Here is a 9,683-nt window from a genome sequence, read left to right as displayed (position 1 = left end):
TGAAAAACAAGCCTCCCTCCCCAGGCTTCAGGTGCATTTTAGCCTAGGGGCAGGGAAGATCTTCCAAATTTGCATTCCCATTACAGAACCCCAGTTTTATCACTGTAAAATAGAGTTAAAGATCTATATTTTTAATTGTAGTTGAGAGACTCAAATTTGAGACTGTTCAAATCTTGGCTCCAACTTAAACAAATCACTTCTCTAGGCCTCCTTAGCTTCCTTCCCTGTAGAGAGAAGAGGTTGGAAATGGATACCTCTAAAATCCTTCCAATTTTTATTCTATGTTCTTTGAAATCAGATACCTGAAAGTTCTTTGGGAATCATAAAACAATGAATAAGTGTGTTATGATTCTTAACCTGAGCTCAGAAAATAATCTTGTGCTGTCTGGAGACGGCGGGAGCACCTTCAGTATGGCAGGAGGCCCATCTCCGAACGGAATCAGGATGCCACTGTGTACGTGGGGGGCCTGGACGAGAAAGTTGGTGAGCCACTGCTGTGGGGGCTCTTTCTGCTGGGCTGGTGGTCGACATTCATATGTCCTAGGACAGAGTCATGGGGCAGCACCAAGGCTATGGATTCGTGGAGTTCCTGAGTGAGGAGGATGCTGACTACGCTATTAAGATCATGAACATGATCAAACTGTATGGGAAGCCCATACGGGTGAACAAAGCCTCGGCGCACAACAAGAACCAGAGGTGGGAGCCAACATCTTCATAGGGAACCTCGATCCCGAGATCGATGAGAAGCTGCTCTATGACACCTTCAGCGCCCTCGGAGTCATTTTGCAGACTCCCAAGATCACGCGGGACCCTGACACAGGCAACTCCAAGGGCTATGCCTTTATCAATTTTGCTTCATTCGATGCCTCTGATGCAGTGATTGAGGCCATGAACGGGCAGTATCTGTGTAATCGACCTATCACAGTGTCTTATGGCTTCAAGAAGGACTCTACAGGGGAATGCCATGGTTCTGCCGCAGAGCGACTTCTGACAGCGTGTAACCCCCTGTCTCAGGCAGATCGGCCACATCAGCTGTTTGCTGATGCACTACCCCCACCCTCTGCCCCGAATCCTGTCGTATCTTATTTGGGGGAGGCTCATTCCCACCTCCAGTACCACCTCCTGGAGCCCTTCCTTCAGCAATGCCTCCCACACCTATGCCACCTGGAGCTGGAGCCCATGGCACTCCGTCAGCAGGAACCCCTGGGGCAGGACATCCTGGACAGGGCCATTCACATCCCCATCCATTCCCACCAGGCGGGATGCCTCCCGTATGTCTCAGATGCAGCTTGCCCACCATGGTCCCCATGGCTTGGGACACCCCCACACAGGACCCCCAGGCTCAGGGGGACAGTCTTCTGCATGACCACCACCAGGAATGCCCCATCCTGGTCCCCCTCTTATGGGAATGCCACCCCGAGGACCTCCTTTTGGATCTCCCATGGGTCACCCAGGCCCCATGCCTCCCCACAGTATGTGAGGACCTCCTCTGTTAATGCCCCCCCATACAGCGGTCCTCCTCGACCTCCACCCTATGGCTACCAAAGGGGAACCCTTCTTCCACCTCTGCCCTCCCCCCGTCAGCCAGTACCCCCTCGTGGCCCACTTCGGGGTCTTCTTCCTCAGTAGAACCAAATTTCTCTACAATCTCTTGCACTCCTCTGAAGCTCTTCCTGTCTTTTGGACCAGGCAGAGGAACATTGCCCCCTGGGCCTGGGGCAGCTCTTCCTCAAATTTGTCCTTTTTTCCAGTGTGATTTTTTTTTCCCCCACTGGACTCTTTTCTATGTTGGGCTCCACTTCTTCCCCAAATATTGACAGTGAATAAAGCTGGATCCCTTGTTTAAAAAACAAACAAACAAACAAAAAATAATCTTGAAACAAAAAAAGAAACAGTCATGACATTTGGGAGTTTGTTTTAATAAAAAGCAGTAATATGGGAACAGAGACTTTGTCTAAGAAACAGGAAGTGCAGATCTTTATTCAATAAGACAATAAAAATATTGTGAGCCAGGGAATAGCAAATCTGCCTGAAGGCTTGAATAAAGCTCACACAACAGTTCTGCAGCTATTACCACAAAGATTTATATGTATAAATACAGGATACACTTGATTGGGCATATGAAGATATCATTAGATCCTTCCCAGGGCAGTTATCAGCAGTTTATTGCTTGGCTTTCTTTCTCAAAGAGGACCAGGACATCGAGAAGACAATGCTATGACTTGCAAATGAATTGGATTTGAGGGAAGGAAGGCTTTGCAAGGTCACCAGCCTCACTTTCTACTCTGGAGCCATCTGGGCCCGGTGGCAAGATATCGATTAGGATGACTGGAGATGCCCCCCCCACGTGCAAAAGAATTCTGTCATAAAATACCCCAGGACATCCTGGACTCAGTGACATGCAATTATACTGATTACTCTGTTGTTACCCAAAACATTTTGGGGAAACTCTTCTTTTGGACTGACATCTAAGAGTCACTCAATAACTGAAATATCATTCCTATATAGTCACATTTTGTTTTTATTTTGTATCAAATGCCAAAAATGACATCTTCTAATCTGATGACTCAATTTATTTAATAGACTTGCCTCTAAATGTTCTTCAGTCATATTCTTTGTGTCTGACTCTTTGTGACCCCATTTGGGATTTTCTTGGCAAAAGTACTAGAGTGAGCACTGGTCCTGGTATCAGGAGGACCTGAGTACAAATCTGGCCTCAAAAAACTAGCCCTGTGATCTTGGGCAAGTCACTTAACCCCAATTGCCCTCCAAAAAGAAAAAAGAAAGAAAATGTGGTCTTTTGGGTGGCTAGGTGGCGCAGTGAATAGAGCACCAGCCCTGGAGTCAGGAGGTCCTCAGTTCAAATCTGGCCTCAGACACTTAACACAAAAACTAGCTGTGTGACCTTGGGCAAGTCACTTAACCCCATTTGCCTTCCAAAAAGCAAAAAAAAAAAACTAAAATAAAATAAAAGTACTGGAGTGGTTTGCCATTTCCTTCTCAAGTTCAATTTTCAGATGAGGAAACTGAGGCAAACAGAGTTAACTGGCTTGCCCAGGGTCACACAGCTAGTAAGTGTCTGAGGCCAGATTTGAACTCGCATTTTCCTGACTTTTGACACTGCATCGCCTAGCTGCCCTCTAAATCTGGGTGAGCTCTAAATCAGGCTATGCCATTTAAGCTTGATAGATAGATTAGGTGACAGCATGTCTCAACCAAACCAGCACTCAAAAGTCCTAGAATAAGGATTCTTATCTTGTGGCCCATAGACACCCAAGGGGGCCATGCAAAGATTTAAGGTCTATGAATATAGGAAAAATTTACATCTTTATCTTCTCTAACCTAAACGAAATTTGGCATTGCTTTCAATTATGAATGTAGGTTAAATTTCATAAACTATTCTGACAGAAGGTCTATTAGATTCAGTAGACTGCACAAAGGATCCATGACACACAAAAGGTTATAACATGTACATGTTATATATATAACACGTTATATATGTGTGTGTGTCATAACACACTTTCATGTTCGGAGATGCAAGGCAATCTGGTTATACCCCAGAGATTGTCTATAAATTATAACATGAGTTGGAGAAGAGATTAAATTCCAGAAATTGGGGCAGGTGTGACTTCCTAGCACATCCCTAAGGAGGAACATTCACAGAGGCGGGAATGGGGAGAAGAAGCTTTGTTCTTCCCTTGGCCAAGTCTACTTTCCCTCTTTTCAGAGCTACTGGTTCATGAATGTTTCTGAGTGGAAAGAAGAGGATGTATACAAGAGACGTTGTGAGGGTAGAAACAAGGTTTGACAGCGGGTTGGATTATGTGGGAGTAAGAGGAAAAAATCATTCAGATTGAGAGTCTGCATGATTGGGATCATGGTTGTATCCTTGATTGTCTCAGGGAAGTTGGGAAGAGGGAAGAGTTAGAGTATAAGATCGTGATTTCAACTTTGGGCAAGTTAAGTCTGAGAAACCCATGTTACATCTAGTTCAAGATGTCCAAAAGCCATTTGGGAACTATAGCGCAGGAGACATGTGCTCACACATACACACAGAAACACCCAGGAATCACCTGAGTAATATGGATAGAAATAATCATTTCATCTCATGGAATTTGATGAGACTGCCAAGTGAGACAGTACAGAACAAAAAGAGAAAAGGTCTCAGGACAGAGCCTTGGGCATCAGTCATCCCAGGTTTAGTGGGAATATCATGGAGAAAGAGCCAACGGGGGAGAACAGTGTCATAAAAATCCAGAGAAGAGAAAGTATCCAGAAGGAGAATGTGATTAAAAAATGTCAAATGCCATAGAACAATCAAGAAGGATAGCTAAGGAAAAAGTCATTAGTATTGAAAATTAGGAGGTCACCGGGCAATGACTTTTTTTTTTACCACTACCTACTAAAACATAGAGGGGTTGTGATGTGTGCCTGTGTGAGGAAGGATTATCCTCAATGATAAAATCAAGGATCGTTGGAGTATTGATTTAAGTATTTAAAGCACAAAACTACTGAACATAGAGGTCTCCATTTTCTTTCCCACACATACCACGCTGTAGAACAAAAACAAAGTTTACTATTACCTAACGACACAAATAGACTACCACAGCTCTACATGTACATACTGTCGATTAAGGATGTTGTGCTGAGGGATACATTCCTAGTTGGCAAGTCTCCCTAACTGGAATTGACTTAATTATAGAACACTTTCATTTATCCTCATTAGTAACCTGACATTCAAATAACAGATAGCTAGGCTGTAAACACAACAAGCCACCCGAAAGAAAACACCATGTAAACATGAAGACACACAGAGCACTTAGACACATCATCCGAAAGTTTTAGTCCTCTTAAGTACAAAATTAGTACCTCATGTCTAAATAAATAAAGTTAACCAGAGGACTAATGGAATGTCATACCTTTCCATTTTTTAGGGGGGGATGTGTAGACCTGTGATTTCTTTTTTTTTTTTTTTTGGAGCGGGAAAGGTAGGGCAATTGGAGTTAAGTGATTTGCCCAAGGTCACACAGCTAGTTTTGTGTTAAGCATCTGAGGCTGGATTTGAACTCATGTCCTCCTGACTCTATGTGACCCTGGTCAAATCATTTAACCCTGTTTGCCTCCGTTTCCTCATCAGTAAAATGAGCTGGAGAAGGAAATGACAAACTGCTTCAGTATTTTTATCAAAAAAAAAAAAAACCCAAACAGGGTCATGAAGAGTCAGACATGATTGGAGCCAACTGGACAACAACCTAGCATAGTGTCTGGAGCAGTAAGTGCCATACAAATGTTAGTTATTTATTATTTTGTTTGAGAGCTCTGGAAAAATTATATTCATATTTCATAACTGTGGAATTACCAAAGTATGATTCAAGTACTTCATCCTTTTTATTGTAACAATCCCAGTAAGATGACATGGAAGAAAACTTGTGTGGAGCGTACCGAACCTACCAACAGGTTTTGTGATTTGCTGCCAACATTCCTTTTTTTTTTGTCTCCCTACCACTATAGCAGCACCATCAGGGCCACCTTTTCTAGGCCGATATCCAACTGAAGTTGAAAACCAGTTCTGCATACTACATTATTCTTGCCTGGGTAACCATCAATGTTTGCATTAGCTTGGAACGTTTCAACTTCCTCATTTCTAAAACAATATAGTTTATAGAAGTGGTTTTTGCTTACTGGATCAATAACACATTTGTTGTCATCAGTCAAGCAAAGAGTTTAGTTTCACCTTCCTTGTTTCTTAAAATGGATCTGAAACAAGGACTCAACTTTATTCTGCTATAGAACTTTGGAAATGAGAAAGAAACCCCATGAACCTACTGAAAGAGCAGAGAAGAACACGCAGATCAAAAACACAGAAATGTGGCATTTTTCTATTGCTACCTTTTCTTTTTTGACCACTGAATAGAATGGAGAAATTCAGTACTCACTTTACTATTTTTATATCTTTCTGCAGGTTTTCTCTGCATTTTTCTCCAATTTGTCCACTGAGGTATGATCACTAAACAATTTTTAATACCAACTAAATTTCAAGGCTCTACACTGGGAGCTGGAAGGCACCTTAGGAATTCATTGAGTCCTATCTTATTTTTATGATATGAACACTAATGATTCTATGCATGCCAAAATATTAAAAACACTTTATTTTCACTTCAATTGCATCAATTAAAAATTCCAATACATGGGGCAGGTAGGTGACACAGCTAATAGAGCACCCGCCCTGGAGTCAGGAGGACCTGAGTTCAAATATGACCTCAGACACTTAACACTTACTAGCTGTGTGACCTTGGGCAAGTCACCCCAATTGCCCTACCTTCCCCCCCTGCAAAAAGACCAAAAAAAAATCCAATACAGGTAACAAAGCTGACCTCAAATAAGGAAATTTATGCACTTGTTGAACTTATAACTTCATATCATAAATTTACAAAATTTGAAGCTGCCTGATCATTTATTCTCTTCTTTGTTGCAAAACAGTACTATATTACAATTATAATTACAAAAGAGTATTGTTTCTTTTGTATCCCCAAGTGCTTACCAAAGTACCTGGTAGATAGTAGGAGCTTAAAAGTGCTCATTGATTGATTGATTGATGTTAATTAAGAATTCTATTACATGATCATAGAATTTAGAACTGGAAGGAGCCTGAGAGTTTGTCTGGTCCCAAATTCTGATTTTATAGAAAAAGAAATTGAAGCCCAGAAAAACAAAATGACTTCAAAATTTTTTCATTGAATGTTGTTTTTATTCTGAATTTAAGAAACAGCATATAAAGTGAGCATTCTCATTTACAGAACAAAATAGAGAACTGTATATGAAACTGAATTTCCATTACAGCTGGGGGTGCCGTAGTGTGCAGAACACTAGTCCTGGAGTCAGGAAGACCTGAGTTCAAATCCAGCCCTCAGACACATACTAGATAAATGACTCTGGGTAAATCACTTAACCTCTAGCTGCCTCAGTCTCCTCCTCTGTAAAATGGTGATTATACTAGCACCTACCTCCCTGAGTTGCTGTGAGGGTCAAACAAAATAGTAATTGCAAAGTGCTTACAGTGCCTGGCACGATAGATGTTTATTAAATGCTTGTTTCCTTCCTTGTGGCCTGGGCAAAGGCACCAAGATGGGAGATGAAATGTTACATGTGAGGCCCAGTAAAAGATCATTTTGGCCAGCCTGGAGAGTGTGTAAAACAGAACAATGTTCAATAAACTTTGGATAATCTGGTCGTGCATTTTGTGGCTGGAACCTCCATTCAATCTAATCTCTGTTGTGAGGCCATATAATTCAAATTTATTCAATTCAACAAGTATCTCTTAAGCGGGAACCATATTGTATGCTAGATGCTGGGGATACTATGACTGAAACAAAAACACAAGGAGCTCAAATATGAGACATAAATCCAATAGCAAACACATTTAAAACATAAAACAACATAAATAACAAGGAAGGGAAACGAGTAGCAAGAGGATTTGCAACATTCATATGCAATTGGAAGCCAGCTCCCATGCCAAGAGACTCCTCCTAAGGCAACTTGCCTTTAATATTTATGATTCTTTAACACAGCTTCAGTAGCACAGTGCGGAGGGCACAGTGCTGCTTGCCTCTTGCTGAGTCTCTCTTAGGAGTCTCTTTAGGAAGCCTGACCCCTTCAGACAGGTTGCAGAATGGGAAAACAAAAAACAAAACCTTACTTAGACTCTAAAACTGGGCTTGGAGATACCAGGGTTATGCTACTTCATTTGGCCCTCTTTTATCTTTAGGCTTCATCCAGCCCTGCTTTAAAAAAAAGATTTTTAAAAAATTGCTATGTAACCGAGTTTTCTCAGGGCATGCCAAGTTCAACTAATGATGAAGATAATCTTGAGGGCGCCCAGTTTGCCTAATATGGAGCTCCCTATATTTCCAACATGCAGGAGGTATACTTCCTTTGTATTATTTCAGTCTTTGGGGAGGTGAAGGTGATTTCATAGTTTAGATTGGTTCCCTAGGGGAACAGTTCCAGTTCCAAATCTAAAACCTGCCTCTGTCTCAAGTACCAAGCACTCTCACTTTTCAGGGCCTCTGTTGGGTTGGCTGGTTCAAAGGGTCACCATAGCTCTTACTCCTTGGGCCTTTGTGGATCACCTCAGGAACCCCAAACTGAGGAAGACAAACATTCCAAGGCTCGTTTCTGAGAGTCCAGGGTAAAAGAGGGGTGGCAGGGGAAGGAACATTTTTTTCCCTCTCACCCTTTCAGCTTACATTGGTGCATGGAGTCTTCACTGTAGATGAACTGGAATCTTTACCCCCTGGGTATAGCCAATAAGAGACAGCAGAAAAATGGTGGTTGAAAAGAGAAGTGACTGGCTCAGTCTTACCAGTTTTAAAGATATGGGGTACCAGCTGAGAGCGGGTACTACCTTCATTCACTCAGTGAAGGAGGCTTCCATTGTAGGCAATCTGGGATAATTTGAGAAAGTAATCAAAATTATTGGATACTCTAAAGTACAATACTTGGATAAATACATCCCTTTATTTAATTGAAAACAAAGTTCAAATCAAAGTTTAGCAATGTTAAACTAGCATTGAATTCTCTCCAACTAGTGGGGGGTGATAGAAGCAGAGCATGCAGTTGAAAGATTAATGGTAATGGGCCCAGACACAGGTGACATGAAGGGAATAGATTGCTACTGGGAAGAAAGGCCCAGAACCTACAATGGAGGGAGGGTTTGGCATTTATGTCCCCCAAATACTGATTGGATGCTTCCTACCAGTCTTTCCCTCTGGCAGATGAGAATGGAGGAAGTCATCCAATTGACACTGAGGGCTGTGAGCACCCAGGCCTTCCCTTCAGTGGAGGGCTCTGACCCTTTGACAAGAAATTCAATGGAGTGATTATTTTTTTTTTACTTTATAAGTTTGCTTTTGTCTTTCACTGTGGTGAATTCTTAATTTTAACTAAAATGCAAGCTAATAAAAAATAATACAAGTCTTTGTAAAACCGTTTTGATACCAGGACACTTCCTACTCTTCTCCAACAGAATCCTGAGGCTGTGGATTGGCTTCAATTTTTACTTTACTTATTTACTTATCTTTACTCCAGAAGGGACTCCTTCCTCCCCTCATCTTCAGCTTCCTTTTATGTATTGAGGCAGCTAGGTTGTCTAGTAGATAGAGGACTAGACTTGGAGTCAGGAAACTGACACTTTAGCTTCGGACACTTCCTGACTGTGTGCCCTTTATGAAGTCACTTAACTGCTGCCTGACTCAGTTTCTCCATCTGTAAGATGAGGGTAATAATAACACCTACTTCCCAGGGTTACTTGCCTTACTTCTATTTTATATGTATCTATGCATTCCTAGTGGTTAGCACAGTGTGTGGCACATAGTAGGTGCTTAATAAATGCTTGCTGACTTGGCAGAATTCTCTCCAAGTACAGGTTTGTATTTTAATTCTTCCTACTTATTTTCTAAGCTCTGTACAACACTCTCCTCAAAAAACACTAAACATGCCAGCAAGCGTGATTTAGCAAAAAAATAAAAAATTACAAAAGAAAACAAACAATGTTGTGGCTTACAGGCTTGTAACCAGTTTCACCAGAAATACTATCTATCCAGGAGAGGGTTAGTAATGGTAAAAGCCGGGATAGTTTTGTGTTTGTGATGTCAATCGCGAAGGTGTGGAGGCAGTGATTGGCT

At 41.7% G+C, this 9,683-nt stretch overlaps 1 pseudogene; it reads left to right on the top strand.

Moving 5' to 3' along the window:
* Window positions 1–1,629, top strand: part of LOC138165626 (splicing factor 3B subunit 4 pseudogene) — a 19,167-nt pseudogene extending 17,538 nt beyond the window's left edge.
* Window positions 1,630–9,683: the final 8,054 nt, after the last annotated feature.

This window comes from Petaurus breviceps, unplaced genomic scaffold (genome assembly GCF_028583685.1).
Source record: "Petaurus breviceps papuanus isolate PSGF00001 unplaced genomic scaffold, PetGlider_PUasm1.0 214, whole genome shotgun sequence".
Classification (NCBI taxonomy): Eukaryota; Metazoa; Chordata; class Mammalia; order Diprotodontia; family Petauridae; genus Petaurus; species Petaurus breviceps.
Note: the sequence above shows the minus strand (reverse complement) of the source record. Positions and strands in the feature narration are given on the sequence as shown.